Source organism: Protopterus annectens, chromosome 10.part0 (assembly GCF_019279795.1).
Source record: "Protopterus annectens isolate FY-2018-M chromosome 10.part0, PAN1.0, whole genome shotgun sequence".
Lineage (NCBI taxonomy): Eukaryota > Metazoa > Chordata > Ceratodontiformes > Protopteridae > Protopterus > Protopterus annectens.
The window spans coordinates 1361805935-1361822976 of record NC_056744.1 but is presented as its reverse complement, the minus strand read 5'-3'; positions in this window follow the sequence as shown (position 1 = coordinate 1361822976).

The window sequence follows — 17042 nt, the reverse complement described above, 5'->3', positions numbered from 1 at the left end:
ATTTTTAATGTTATTTAATATTGCAGTTTGTTTACTCAGTGGAGCAAGCATGTTGTGTCTACCTCAAACTCACATGGATTGATTACATAGAATTTGGCAAGATTAACTATATTACAGATATACTCTGATCTTGCTTGCATTCATACCTGATCCATATGTACCCTTTGACTCTCTCAGGTGTGCCAGTCATTCCTGATGTGCCTCCCTGTTCTTAGCAGCTGTATAGAATAAGAGACAGAAGACTATAAAGCATGGTGAATAACTATATTTCCTGGTCAAAGCATGGTATTGTACTAGCTGCTCATGGGTCACTATACTTACACAACTCAGGGGTGTTTGTAGTTCTAAATTCAGCCTCCCATCATCTCAGAAGGTCCTGCTTGTGCATTTTCATGTCACTATAATGGTGATGACATGTTCTAAGTGTGTGGAATGCCAGTTGCATTGGAGACAGCCATGGCTGAGCCATTGCAAGCCTCAGCGAGTCATTGCAAGCCTCAGCCTTTTAATGAAGTCTGGTTTTGTTCTCCTGCAAAAGCTTATGGCTGTAGCTCTTTATGAGGCATGCCACAAACATTATGTACTCCTCTTCATGCCACATTTGGCCTCTAAATGGAGTTCCAACCTCAGTCTCACCTGTCATATCTTCTGAAGGATGGCTAGAAATATGGCAATGAATTGGCACCCAATTCAGAGTTCATGTGTACCAGCTTATGTACAATGATGGACAATATTTTACAATGATGGACAATATTGCCAGCAGCATTTGCACAATTGAAAACACAAAAAATGACTTGGGAAATAAATTGGGTATGATTCCTTCAAAACGCATCGGAAGTGTGAAATATGGAAATGAGACATGGACATTTGTGAGCTGTCACTCACAAATATTGACTGCAGACAGTTAATGACATACAAAGCCAAGTGGCATGCAAATGTAGAAGCAAAAGTAAAGATTAAAAATTACAACTGTTTCCAAATGAACCAGAAAATCATCAAATGCTTTAGGATGATAACTGAACTACATTTCAAAGGAAATATTGTCACCCCTACACGTGCTGTCTGTTATGGTGGATAGTAATCATTCATAGGTTCATAGGTTCATAGGTTTATACTAGGCTATCTGCCCTAAGGCATTTATAAGCCTAGCCCAAATTATTGTGGCTTACGCCACCCCTTATATGAAAAAATACTGTGCCCATTAGTTTGTTGTGCCTCTGTCCAGCAGTGACACAGAGATGATTCCTGGGGTAAACCTACGATCTCCCATCCACAGGTCTAGATTTCTCTTGAACAGAGTCAGCGAGGTGCTCTGCCTCACATGGACCGGGATTTTATTCCACAGCATAGGGAGTCTCTGAGTGATAAATCTATCTCTCCAGCACGTCCTATTTATATCCGTGCTAAGGTTTAAGTCGCTTGCTCTAGTGGTTTTGGTGGATTTGGATTTTTTGAGGTGGAGCATGTCCATTAATTCCGGGTTGGACATGGCCTTGTATGTCAGGCACATGTCACCTCTGAGCAGACGGTATGCGACTGAATAGAGCTGGAGTTTCTTCAATCTGGCAGCATATGACAGATTTTGGAGTCCTTATCCTTTTGGTGAGGAACTTTTGGGGTCTCTCCAATTGCTGCAGATGCCGGGTGAGATACATCCCGAATGGGGCATTGTACTTTCGATCATTGGTCTGATAAGTGAAGAGTACAGGGGAACAATGACCTCACTAGATCTGGATGTGAATCCCTTCATGATCAGGTGGGCAATGTAGAAGGTCTTTCTAACCACTTTAGCAATGTGAGTGTCAAAGAAAGGCCACTGTCAACCTGGGTCCCCAGGTCCCTGATAACCTCTTCTGTGCTTAGTGGATTGCCACCTATATGGTAGCTTGGGGTTACCTTGTTTTTCCCGAAGGGTATGACTATACATTTTTGGCGTTTAACTTCAGGCCATGGCTCTGGCACCAGCTATCTGTTTCCGTGAGTCCCTTCTGAAGGATATCCGTGTCCGATGCACTTTCCACTATGGCACCCAGTTTGCAGTCGTCTGCAAACTTTGTCAGCCAAAGTCCTCCCATGTTGGCCTGTACTTCTGAGAAGTAGATGCCAAACAATAGGGGCCAAGGACCGAGCCCTGTGGGACACCACTTGTGACCGGCTTGAGTCTGACACAGCGCCAGCAACTCTAACCCTGTGGGTTCTGTCCTTAAGCCAGTTTGCAACCCATCTTGTGACATATGGGTTTACATTTAAGCTGGTAAGTTTTTCTACAATACCCGAGTGGGGTATTGTGTCGAAAGCCTTGCAAGGTCAAGGTAGGCTGTATGGACTGCCTTTCCCTCATCAATGGCCTTGGTGACTGTTTCAAGAAGTCAACCAAGTTCAAAAGGCATGATCTTCCCTTGACAAAGCCAAACTGGGTCGGGTCCAATGTCTGCAAGTCCCCTATATCTTTGTTTATGAGCTCCATTATGATCCTCTCCATAGCTTTGCAGACTAGGCTTGTTAAGCTTATGCTGCGGTAATTACCAGGGTCCGTAGAGGCACCGCCTTTGTGGAGTGGGACCACAGTTGCCGTACGCCACTCCTTGGGCACGTATCCTGTGGTAAGGCTGAGATTAAACAGCTGCCTTATGTGCGGGTTTAATTCCTCATTTAGCTCGTGTAGCACACAGCCGGGGACACCATCCGGTCCCATTGATGCTGTGTTTTTAGCTTTAGAGAGAGCAGCTTTCACCTGCACATTTGAGATGTCCGGGAGGCTACACTCGGCTGGGATAGTTATCTCTCCTTTAGGGGAGGGGGGTGAAGTTTGCACTGAACCTGTCTGCCAGTATGTTGGCAATGTCTGTGGGTTCAGTGATTTTGTATCATTTGGACTAATTCTGAGCATATCTGGGAGTTTCCACCCAGGTTCCTAACATAGCTGAAAAAAGCCTTATGATTGTCCTTTGAATCCATGGCAATTTTTCTCTCAAAATTGGCCTTAGTTGATTTTATGAGTGCTCGTAGTTTTTTACTAATAATGATCAGGGGTGACTTCCCTTTTATGGATTTTGTTCTATCATGTAATAGCTTTCTCCTCTTATTGTAAAGTTTGTTAATGGCTGGGGTCCACCAGACTGGACGTTTGCCCTTTGTGGAAAGAGTCTTGGTTTTATTTGGGATTGCCTGATCCATGCAGTCCTGGAGGTGTTCATAGAAGGCATTTGTAAGGGCTTCCGCAGCTTGGGTTGTGGTTTCCTCTGGCTCAGGGGCCTTGAAGGATACCACACCAGTCTTGAGTAGTGTGAAGTTTGCTTTAGAGAAGTTCTTCACTATGGTCTTTGTTGCTTGCGGTGGGGCCGGGTTGTGGATTTCCAGTGAGATTAGTTTATGATCAGACCTCACCAATGAGGGATATACTTCGGTGTGGAGCATTTTGTCCCCATGTTTGTGACAATGAGATCTAGTATATTTTCTCCTCTCGTGGGAACAGTGACTAGCTGTTCCATGGCATTTGAATTTATGAACTCCAGGAACCGTTGGGCTAGAAAGTTAGGGCTTGAGTAATGTTCCCAGTCTATATTCGGGTAGTTGAAGTCACCCAATATGATGGTGTTTGGAGATACATTTATACCCTCCAGTGTCTTCAGGAAGGCTGTGTGGGGTTCCTGAGTTTGAGAGGGTGGCCTGTAGCATGCTACAATTTGTAGAGCAGTTTTGCCTATTGTTAGTTGCACCTGGATGGTTTCCTAAGCTTCGTGCATTGCCACCAACCTGGAGGTGTGAGTATCCTTTATGAATATGGATACACCCTCCTTTTGTGGTGTGGTCCGGGTTTTGGGGCGGGCATGATATGAGGTAAAACCTAATAGTGCCGGGTGCTCTCAGGAGCCTTGAACCAGGTTTCAGTTACAGCACAGACATCGATGTTCTCCATACTGAGAAGGGCCTCGAGTGCGTGCATTTTGAGATTTAGACTTCTGGCATTGAGCAGCATTACCCTCAGTTTCTTCCCATTTTTGTTTTCTAGGGTGGTAGGTTTAGAATTTGAGCCTTGCCTAAAAAGGCACTATGGGGTGGCAAGAGCCTTAGCCAATATCTGGAATCCCAGGGGTGACAGGTGCAAGCCGTCCCTTGAGCAGCGTGGCTTGTCAAGCATGTCATCCCAGGCAGACAGACACTGGATCCCCTTTGAATGACACCAGACATTAAGCCAATTGTTAAAGCTGATCATCTTGTCTCTATATTGTGGCATCATTCTTGGTGAAGGAAGGATACTGCTCAGGGTTAGGGTCATACCTGCCTGGGCTACATAATCAGAGAGCTCCTCTATGTCTCTTTTCATGTAGTCCAGGGAGGTACGTCTCAGGTCGTTCACACCAGCATGGACAATGACTGTGTCATATTTGTACTTGGCATGGAGTGACCCGAGTGCTTGTGTTATGTGGCGGATTCTAGCGCCCGATAGGCAGCTTTCTGTGACCCTCTCCTTGTTCAGCCTGGTGAGTGGGACGTCAGTGTGTCTGACTATGGAGTCACCTATGACAAGTATGTTTGGTGTTGTATTTGGCCTTAAGGGCTGTGACTGCTTTGCACACTGCTTTTGTGGTTTATGTGTTGCTTGTGGGGTGTCTTGAGGTAGCAGTTGTTTGGGTGTCTGCTTTGGAGGCCTCTGCTGTTTAGGAAAATTTTACTCAGAGCCTCCGAGTATGTCTTTGTGTGTTTATGTGTTTGATTCAGTGGAGTGGTAGCATTATGTGAGGCTGGTTTTGTGGTGTGTGTAGTTGCCTTCTCCTCCTGTCTGGTCTTGCCAGTCCTGAGTTGAGAGAGCTCAGCCTCCAGTTTGGCTAAATAGCTGCATCTCTCGCAAGTATTTGTGTTATGTGGGAGGAGGAGAGGGTTGTCTGTGTACATGAGGCAGTTATAACATTGCCTCAAGATTCCCAGATTCACCAGCTGGACCGGAGAGGAGATTGACAACTGACCTTTGGACATGCTAGAATAATATTGGGAAATCCTTAATTGAAAACAAGGGCCAGTGGGGAGTGAGGGTGTAGTGCTTTTAATTTTTAGTGCTGACTTATATAATTGCTTTAGTGAGCAAGTGCCAGGTAACTTGAGTGCAATGTGTTACAAGTAACTAAATGCAAAACGACAAACAGTAACTTTCTTTCAAGTGAAACAAGGAAATAAGTACAGTAAGCAATGCAGATATCACTAGTGATCCACAGAAGCGCTGAGAAGTTGCGTATTAGGTGGAATTAGCTTCCAGGAAATAACAAGCAAACAAACAACAAGCATATAAACAAAGCTAGATTCAGTAGGCCTGGATCTAGTCTATGCTAGAGCAAACAAGGTGAACCAATTTCAGTAAGATACAGTTCAAATATTCAGGCACTATAAACCTTTAACCAGAAAATTCCCAGCTCAGAAGGGCAGAGTCCAGCCTCTTCTCCCACAAGAGTGCAGACCACGAACCTTCTTAATGTAAAATAACTGGCCTGAAGCCCAAGTGCCTAAACCAGAACTAATACACTTGGACACTGGGCTCTCAATCAGCAGTTCCCAACTTAGAAGGATGAAAGCTACCTGTCCTGCCACCACAGTGCTTGCCACAAACCTTCCTAATGTAAAACAACTGTTCTGAAGCCCAAGTGCTTAATCCAAAAGACTTGAATGATAGCTACACTTTAATCAAGTTACAACCAAGCAGTAATAAATACCATTGAATACTTTAGAGAATGTCTGGATCAGTGCTCAAGTTACACAAACAAAGCTAGATCCAGCAGGCCCGAATCCAGTCTATGCCACAGCAAACAAGGCGCACCAACTTCAGTAAGGAACAGTTCAGATATGCATGCACTATAAGCCTTTAACCAGAAATTCCCAGCTCAGAAGGGCAGAGTCCAGCCTCTCCTCCCACAAGAGTGCAGACCACGAACCCTCTTAATGTAAAATAACTGGCTTGAAAGCCCAAGTGCTTAAACCAGAATTAATACACTTTTAGAATAACAGACACTGAGCCCTCAATCAGCAGTTCTCAACCTAGAAGGATGTAAGCTACCTGTTCTGCCACAACAGTGCAGACCACAAACCCTCTCAGTGCAAAACAACTAACTGGTCCGAAGCCCAAGTGTTTAAACCAAAAGGCTTAGAATGAGTTACACCAAGCAGTAATAAATACAATTGAGTATTTTAAGATGATGCAAAAGTAAAAAGGAAGTAGGTAAAAACACAAGTACAGTAAAAGCAGATGAATTTTTTTTTTTTTTTTTCTGAACAAGTGCTGAGATCAAAGAAACAGATTTGAGTGCTGAAACTAGAAAACTGGCTAGTTATAAGAAATAAACAAGCTAGAAGGCTTCCCTCAAACACAGAAGGGCTTGGGGGCTCAGAAGCCTACAAATAGTCTGTACCACTTAACAAGAAAGGCAGGAAATAAGCTTAATTTTTTTTTTTTTTCTATTTCCCAGATGCTCTCTTTGTACACAGTAGGAGCGCCTGAAATCAGAATATGATCTCAGATCTCAGAGTCTTATGATTCAAGTGAAATGACATATCAGCTCTATGATATTGGTTATAATCAGTGATGGTTAGAGGTAAAATGTTATGAACTGGGACATAATGAGTTGGTGGGACAAAGAAACCACAAACTTTGATAAACTCCAGCTGGGAACTGAACCTATGACTAAAAAGGCCAAATGCTAAAATGTTGTTTATTAACTGTTAATGCCATAAGATAACAACCATTTTTAAGTTACAAGTTGAGGTATAACAATTTCATCATCAGTGGACATCTAATCATAACATGTTTGTATATGTGACTTTCACTTGTTATGTTATGTTACTGGAGTTATATATAAAAGCCAATATTTATTTATGTAAGTCAATTTCATATGCATTGAGTTGCATGATCTGAGTAAATTTGTTAGGATACGTGCCATATATACTTCACATGACATACTGTCCTACACACCTAATAATTATCTGCAATGAGTCATAAATTGTCCCAATAACTATTGTGCAGATTAAAAATATGCAAGTGTAGTTTAAATTAACTATCATCATTGTTGTGCTTATTTACATAAATTATAGTTGACTTATTTAGCAATCATTACATAAGAGTTATTTTACAAATTATTTTTAACAATCATTTTCAATTCATGTTGGACTTCTAATAAAATTTCTATGGCACTGGTTAGTCTGACACCCACATTAAAATTATCTGCATACAGGATTCAAATCTTGCATTACCACTGCTGTTTAACATTTTTAGTGCATTAACACCTTGAGCCACAAAGAAAGGTACTCAGTAGGTGTATTTTCTTCACTCAGTAGTGACTAAATTTCTGAAGAAAGCAGATTGGTGCCAGTCTCATTTGTAGTACTGATGGTAATCCAAATGAATGTTTAGAGATTCTGCCTTCACACATGAGTTGTCACTCATTGATATTGACTGCATTTAGTTAATGACATGCAATTCCAAGTGGTGAGCAAATGTAGAAGCAAAAAAAGTGTAAAAAGTACAACTGATTCCAAATAAAGGTTATATCTAGTAATGATCCCAGCACTTATGGCATTACCCTGACAAATTCAACCTATTAACAGTGTTTGACACATAATAACTTGCATTTCTGTTACACATCATCAAGCCTTAAGGTAATGACAATTCTTAAAAATGGGGACACATAGAAGATTGCGAAAGCTCATTTTGATACACCATGTACACGTAAAAATTACATCTTTTAAAGGAAATGTATTACTGCCATGATTATTACTTCAGAGATATGGATAACTAAATTTGAATGTTATAAACATTTTCACATTCATCATGTTACTGATTTTATTAACGCACACTTTAGTAAATGCCATATTTTTACATTGCGTATATTAAAATGTATTACTACTGAGAATAGATCAGTTTTCAACAACAAAGCATTTGTAGCAGTGTGACTAGTGCATTCAAATTATCAAAAACTGGAACCAAACCCTACATAACATTTGCTTTGACACATATGGTAGTGCATTAACACTTTGAGCCCCAGAAGAAGTTTGATAATGACTCTCTTTTTGTCAATCACTTCTAAGTATTGTTAGCATTATACATACGATAATGTTATTTCAATCAAATATGATCATTATTCTACTTAACACAAATTCACAAAGAGTGTAGAAAATGTATTTAGCATTCATTATACAGAACTGAGTTTTTTGATTTATAATAAAAAGTCTGTTCTCCCCCAGGAAAAAAAATATCTGTAGTCTGGACTTGATCCCAGCATTACTTCTGTTGTTTCTCCAAACTGAATGCATTGACACATCAAGCTAAAGAGGAAGGTAATTGACATGTGCATTTTCTTCACTTTGTACTGTCCAGACTGCTGACAGAAGTTCATTAGTGCCAGTCTCATTTGTGCTATTGACTGACTGCAGCCCAAATTAAATTTTGAGTTTCTTGGGAAGTGAAGCATCACTCACTGCTAATGACCTCTGACACTCACCAAAGTGCAATGCCAAGATCTGTGCAAAGGATGAAACCAAAAAAAGAAAGAAAGAAAGAAATAGGAAAATGTTGTCTTTGTGATGATTTCCCAACTCTTTTTTCATATACTATGAAAATGTGGGTACAAAGGAACCTAGTTCCACACAGACATCACCTTTTCTAGATTTGAACATTGAAACCATGGCATTAACATGAAACAATGTGAAGATTAACAGTATGATGTGCAACATTCAAGGAGAAGTTTTACACAATCAAGCTTTGACATTCTAACACTACCTTCCTGGCTCAATATATCCACTGTATCAAAGTTGTCCTTTGTCATTTCACAGTTGAGATCTGTATGCTTTTGATAGTTGCAATAGTTAACCTAACAAATCAAGTAGGGACAAATGTATGCAAAAGAAGAATGTTTTCTTTCCTTTCCTTTGAGAGCAGTAACTGTCTTTTGATACATTTCTAAAGTGATGGCATTATGCTTTGCAAGTATTTAGATTTGTATTGTTTGTGTACTCATTTTAATTTACTTCACATAACTTACACACACTTTGTACTCACAGGCTTGTTTACCTCTTAAGCATATATTCATAAGGAATGTTTATCTCTTAAATACATCAAAGTAATCTCATATTTCTTTTGTAAGTGCATTCTCGCTGACACACCCTCTGTAAGTATACATTAAAAAGTGGCAAGAGTGTTAAACAATTATTTGTGCATAACTGCTGAGTCACATGTTCAAGTCTAAACTTAGCAAGCTCCACTTTTCAATACTCATTCCCTTACTTCTAGACCATGTGCACAGTCTCATGTAGTTCATTACACCATGTTTACCTGCCCAATATTTCAAGCAGATTGTGTGATTCATTAAATAATGAGTTGACAACTGATTTACATATTCACATAGTCCAGTGAGGTTGATCTGCACTATGTAAAGCACAACCTGGTGCTATAGTACTTGTACCTTAGCAGGGGAGTCTGCTTGGATTCACCAAACTTGAGATACTGCTATATGACTGCTGCAATTGCATTACTTTTTTGACTTTTATACAAATTTTGTCAAGGTATATGAAGTCTCTTTACAAGTAAAAGTTAAACAGTACTGATGTTATTTTTCAGAGAAAATTGAGAGATGTCTACATTTTGTCCAATGGTGTTGGTACACAAGAAATAACAGTTATTAGTGAAAAATCCTCATCTAACATTACATTCCTTTATAGCAACATTTTTCTGGGGATGTGAACACGTGAACATTTTCATATGACTAGTAGCATTGTGAAGGTTATGTTTTAGACCAAAAACTGTTGTTACGCATGAATGACATCAACAAAGCTTATCCCATATGGTAACATTTTCATTTCATACACTTGATTCATTGTTAATGCTGCCACCTATTCTAGAGTTAGACATTTTTCATGCATATTTGTATTCTTGCCAGTCAGTGCTTCTTTTTCTCATTTATATATATATATATATATATGTGTGTTTTTTACTCCAATTTAAGGATATGGCTCCCAAAAAAATCTGGCCTAAATAAACCCATATTCTTAGATGCTGAAATTCAGGTAATAGTGCAGGCATTGTGTTAACACTGGTCATGCCTTTTACTGAAAGCCTTATCTGACAAGCCCTTCCATGACGGCATCTGGTGACAGGTGGTCAGTAATGTTAATGCTTTGGGTGGCCATGGCCATGACTGTGATATTGGGCCAGTGACATAATCAACAAGGCCAACAAAAGAGTCAGTGCCATAGTACAAGAATGGAGGACTACTGGTAGACATCCTGCTACCAAATGACCATTCACTGAGATGGAGGGGTTCCTGTCTACCTGCAAGGCATTTCCAGGCAGCTCATCGGGGATTCCCAGTCTAGTGCTGAACATAGATGCAGAAGTGGAAAACAACCAAAGGGTGCTGGTGAAGTTTCAGGTGTGTCATCAATTATCCTTTATATAAAAAGGGGGGATAGAGATATAGATAATGAAAGGCATATATGAGTATAAGGCCTTTATTTATATTCATAAAAGTATGTGAGGTTTGTCTTTAATGTGTCATCTTCATTTTTATGCTTCTTTCCTTCTCCATTTTGTTTATCTGTCTAGGAACATCTGGTAATGAGGTTCTACAAACCACCTACAAATGGTATGGCCATACCTTTTTTACTTTTAGTGATTTATAGAATTTCTCTTGAAATTTACTTTAATTCCTTTTTTAATTGCACTTGTCTTTTTTATTGCTTAGCTCAGGATTATGTAGCAAAAGTCTGATAATTGTTCTTGTCTTTCTTTAATTGTATTTTATTACTCTAATCATAGATGAGGCTGTCACTGGCAGTGAGGAACCCCTAATGCCTGATGTCAGAGTATCAGTAGCCTCTGATGATAATGGCGGTGGTGAAGAAGCACAGTCTGCATTTGCAAAATGTCAATCTGACATTGAGGTTATGGCTTTTACAACCCTTGCCCAGAGTTTGGACACAGTCAGTATGCCTATGCATACCCATGAAATGGAGTCATCTGTGATAGGGCAGGTTGAAGTTAGCACAGTTAATCAAGGTAGTGTATTTACTCCAGCTGTAGAGTTGGCAGAGTCCCCCCACCCCAGCCATCATGAGGGAGAAATACCCCACAGGGGGTATTCTTAGAAGTGCTCAAAAGAGGCCTGCTTTCCACCCTCCCCTGATGTTGGTATGTTAGTAGATGCCACACAACAAATGTGTATGGCCATCATGGAGGCACAGACACAGGCATATTCCACCAGGGTCTCAAAAAAGCTATTCAGATTACTGAATGTTATGCATTCTCATGTGCAAGACTGCTTGAACCATGTGGGTGACTCTTTCAATAGAATAAATGACATACTGAATTATGCAGCATCTGTAAAAGAATATCTGCTGGGATAGGGTTAGTATCCACATGGCTGAAGAGCTGATAAATCTTCAAGTGTTAGCTGATGTGGCCATTACCGATGCCCTCACACAGTGGCTATAATTTCAGTGCTCTGTCAGTGACTGAGGTGTCCACACACAAATGTGGTAGGCCACATGGTTGTGGTAATAGACATAGTCATGATGAGAGCTCATCCAGCCAACATCGTTCACATTCAGGTAGCACCCTGACTTCTAGCCAGAGTCATGGAACTAACAGTGCAACTGCTGGCCAACATAGTTATCATGGTCAGGTGCAACAATTGGGAAAGGCATCTTGTACCATCACAGCTCACACCCATTCAGGATGCCAAGGCATAGAGCTAGGACAAGTATTTGATCGTGTTCCTGCTGACCCACATGTCACAGCTCATCTTGGCCATACCAATTCACACACAGATATGTATATAAGTATTACTAGTGAATGATTTACAGCTGTTGCTGTTGGTCCTGACAATAGATACTTGCATTTAACCTGATTTCTCACTTTAACACAGTTCTTTGGGGTCAAGTTTGCTCTCCTGTAACCTCCATCCACCGACCATGTGTAAATGATCATGACTGTGCCCTGCCCCTTGCACATTTTGTTGTGACTCTCTTTTGTATATATGTCAATGAATAGAGTAGATAGCTAATGCTTGCTTTAATCAGATGCATTGTACTAATATTATTCTGCTCAATTTCAAAAATGATCGTTATGTAGTTTTTAATCATGAATGTAATTGTATTGTATTCTTAGCAATGCAGTCCTACTAGTTAGCAATCAGTGCTTACTCAACAAATTGTGCAAATTATGCTAAGATTGCCCTGGTCATTGTAAGGGTGTCTACATTATGTAATTATAATATGTGATGCACTGCATTGGGCAGATTAATATTTAGTTTGCATATATCACTCCTGAGTTACTGCTGACATTCCAATACTTTTTCTTCTTCTTTTGGCTTTTCCCAGTTAGGGGTCACCACAGCAGATCACCTGTCCACTCATGATTGGCAGTGGAGTTTTACAGTGTCAAGTTGCCAGCCCGGCGCCCAACCTTCCACAGAAGTCACACACACACGCACTCACACCTAGGGCCAATTACCGACATAGAATACTTGCATATGAAGATAATTTCTATCTCTTCCTTACAAGTTCATCACTTACCTTGGTTACTGTTGCTGCTACAAGTTGTCTCTGTTTGATGGTCACAGAACACACCATTAGATGAGTAAGTAAAAGTTGCTAATTTTGCATGCATCACTATTATTGTTTCTATATATTTAGCTTGTTAGGTTTTCACTTGGTATCGAGTGTGTGCACTATCCTCTGCCTCTTAGCCAGGGCCATAGCATATTGTGCACACCTACATCTGCCAGGATCATCTGCTGGTTCTTCCTCAAACTCTGCATTTGTGTCTGCTGGTCCTGCTGGCCCTACCTGTGGTGCTGGGAACTGCGGCCCTTGGCCTTGTTGACCTAGTTGCAGGTGTTTCCTGGCAATTATATTGTGTAACATGATGCAGATGGCTGGGTCATACTGCAGGGTACCAGCAGGTCCCCAGACTTTGGAACTTTGATTTGGGCAAGCCATATACATGCTTGATAATATTCCTAGTTTGAGCATATACAGTGTTTTATCCTTGCTCATTGGAGCTGTGTGAGTTTCTCATGGGAGTCTTGAGCCAAGGTCCAGTGTATAACCTACATCCCCCACTAGATTCCCTTGCAGAAGGATACCCCTAGCAAAACCTACATACAGGTCACAAGTGTGCCATATGTATGAGTTGTGAATTCTGCTGCTTACCCTTGTTTTGAAGGTGCATATGACATGCAGAGCTGTTTGATGAACACCAATTAGCAAGCTTGCCACTGCACAATATCCACACACACTTAGTATGAAGTGCAGCCATTCATGAATCCAGGCCCACATCTGGATTTCAGCCATTGCAGCTCACAGAAAACCCCTTTAATCAAAGTACAAATACTATTAAATTCATAAAGCCCCAGTATCAGACAAAATATTATAAAAGATAAAAGTAACAAAGCAATAGAAAGATGTTATTGCACTTAATGAAAAAAATGTAAAACCAAGTACAAATCCACCATCTTGGAAGAGATTAAAAAACTGATTAAAGCAATAAGAGCAAGGAAAGTTTCTTCCACCTGCAACTAGTCAGTTCATCTTTTCCAGGAGAATGGGAGCTGGACATTCCCAGCCCAGACAAGAGTTTTACCATCCATTTGTTCCTGTCCAGAGATCCTGATTGGCTGTTGGTTCTCTGTCAAGAGTCCAGTGGTAGAGAGCAGGCTGGCTTGCTGATCCAGCAACTCCCAATGAGAGCACTCCCTTCCCCTTCAACAGCTCTTCTGAGCTCTGTTTTTGCTGACTTCCAAAGGAAGGTAGTCTGTGTTATACTGGGATGGTTAAATAAAACTGTAGAGGAAGTGGCTGATGTACTCCTGTGTTTACATAAAACTACAGAGGTAGTGGCTGTTGTACTACTATGCTTAAATACAACTATAGAAGTAGCATGCATTGTACTATGGTTAAATAAAACTGTACAGGTAATGTACATTGTAATCCCATGGTTAAATAAAGCTATAGAGATAGTGTCTGTTGCACTCCTATGGTTAAATAAAGCTATGGACGTAATGTGTGTTTTACTCCTGTGGTTAAATAAAACTGCATAGGTAACACACATTTTAATCTTATGGTAAAATAAAACTGTAGAGGTGATGTGTGTTCTATTTCTATGGTTAAATAAAACTGTATAGGTATGGGTAGGAATTTGAAAAGTATATAACAATGGATATTTTATTGATTATTGATTTTTGGTTACTTGTGTATATTCGACTGTTGCTTATTTTAGTTTCATTTTACTTTGATAGCTAGATAGGCATATTAGGTTAAGTGCATTCAATTTTACTTAATTGGATTTTTACACAATACATAATTTATGATCAGCTAAAAAGTGTTTGGTTGGTATGGCTTAGTAACAACACTTGGATTTTGATTTAACATATATTTGCATCTTTGTGCTTTGAATTAATACATTATGTCTGTAGCAATGTTTATGTTAGAGCTACTACATGTTCTATTCCCTGTAGCATACCTGTTTTGGCAACAATTATCCCAGCAAAGTGATGTGTTATCAGCCATCTAACTGACTATTAAGAGAACCTGCTTAACTGTATTTATTGTTTGTCTGATGAAGGCAAGGCAACGTCCTTGCCAAAAGCGCTCACAAGGTTAAACGGTTTTATTTTATTATACACTTTTGCCGGCTCTCATAGTTTTCTGTTCGCTTGGTTCAAATTTATAAGTTTTTCAGTTTGTGTTTAGTGGTTTGTGTTTAGTTCATGAAGGTGCAAACTTTAGCAATGTTTGCTACATTTGTAGCAAGCAGTTTGCTACAGTTTAAAAGAAAAAAAAACAAATGTGTCTTTTCCTTGTGTTTAATTTTAATACAAAGCTTCCAGTGTTCAGTCTAAGTGCCTTTACAACACGGTTCTTACCTTGTTACTGCATCTAAGTTATTTTGACTGGCATCAGAGACAGTTCTCCTGCTTGTTCTTTACCCTAGCACTTCTAGTAGCCAGAACTAACAAGACATCAAATACCTTCCACTCTTACTCAGTATTGCCTGGTTATAACAAATACGTTGATAACAGCATAGTGATAAAGAAAATTCATCAGATAATTATACCAGTCCCAAATGGGACTCCAAATGCATCTATCCCGTAAGGTCTGAAGGTAAATGTCCTAAACTGGTATCAGATCCAGCCTGGTATCATTGTGTTATAGTCAACTTTAGCTTCAAATGCAACTTCATTAAGATGTTTTAAGACCAAAGCATCAATACAATATTTAAAACACTAAAAATAACTTGTAGTACACTACCTAATGCAGGTGGATGGAGGTGAGGTTCACAAATAAAACTGCTGTTAGGAAGCAATTTTCAAAATAATCTGTGCCATTAGTTTCAAAACTGTGATTTTTATATTTCCAGTCACATATCTTATCTTGTAAAAATGCCCCTCCCCAACTGTTTCATCATGACTTATTACAGCTTTTGCTTCCCACCACAACTAGCCCTGCCTATCTAATAGAAACAAACTAAACTGCAATGTAGCTATAAATCAGATAAATATAAAGCTAGTAATTAATATTCTTTATTGTTTGCCTTATGGAATCTCCATGCAATTTTTAGGTCCTAAAAAAACATTTATCTTTAGGGACACAAACAAGTTACCAATGTCAAAACTCAGATATGGACCCAGAGCACCCAAATAATATTCTGTCGCTATACAAATGCTTAAAATGCCCCAGTACTTTGCTAATACATTCCAAATAATTCTCACTAGTCATGTCCTTGTTGAGCAGACTATGGTTAAAAAACATCCTCAGTAGAGTGGATTACGGGAGTAATAAGAAATGCCATGAAGACCAAATATAAAGCATGGAAGCCCCATACAAATCATTTAATCCAAATGTCTTAAATACAAAAGGATCAGAGAAGGTAAAAAAAAATAAAACACTTCCACAATGTATGGCAGAAGAAACCTGAAGTGTTTAAAAAAAATAAATTAAAACTTGAGAGCCATAGTAGTCTTCAAACAGGGTATACACTTTTGCAACTGTTTGCTACAGTTTAATAGAAGAAATTATTATTATTATTTTTTTACTAAAGTGTGAGTGGTCAGTGGTGCTCTTCACTTAAAGAGCTGAGGGGGTAGTGTACTAGTTCAAAGGAATGGCACAGGGTGCTGGTTAAGCTATGTACACTTCTGTGCACTCCCATGGGATATATCACCTTCACATGAGCATTACCTAAGTAATCAAGCTTATTACCTTGTTACAATTTTTCACTGATTTGTCCCCACACACACATACACACACACACACACACACACACACACACATATATATATATATATAGATAGATATATATATATATATATATATAGATAGATATCCTGTTTGAGACAGAACTAGTAAATGTTAAGTCAGATGCTGACTAAAGAGAACTTTTTTGCTTTCCTCTTGATTCATACTGGGCTACTAACCTGTCCCATTAAAGTGTACTGTGGTGACATGTACCTTCAACTGTACTTAAGTCATTTTGAGAATTATAAATGCAAGTAGGGAAGCAAAAGGGACTGGTACATCTCTGTTAAACAATGAAGTGAGTGTAAATATGTCATCAGGTGCCAATGAACATTTCCCACAGAGGCCTGTAACGTGTATCTTATGCATTACTACACAGACCACTGGATTTAATGAACAATTCCCTTGACACAAACACCTCTGTTCTGTGTCTACTTTCATATATCCAATACTCTGAATGGCAAGTTTATAAAAATCCTCTTTGGTTATGCAAAAGCCAGACAAAACTGTTTAAGACATTAATATAAACCATGTAGTACTAGGCAACATAGCTAATTGGAGAAGCAACACATTTTATCAGAATTAAGCTAGTATGTAATAACAATGCACCATGACCAGCAGTGAGTATCTCATAGTTTACTCATGGTGGAGGGGCACTGTTTGATCAGAAGGGTATACTCTGAGTGACCAACTAGAAACTCCTCTGCATGGTACAAATATAAATTATCCACAATCCTACAGTGCAGCATGTCTTTTAAATAATGGCA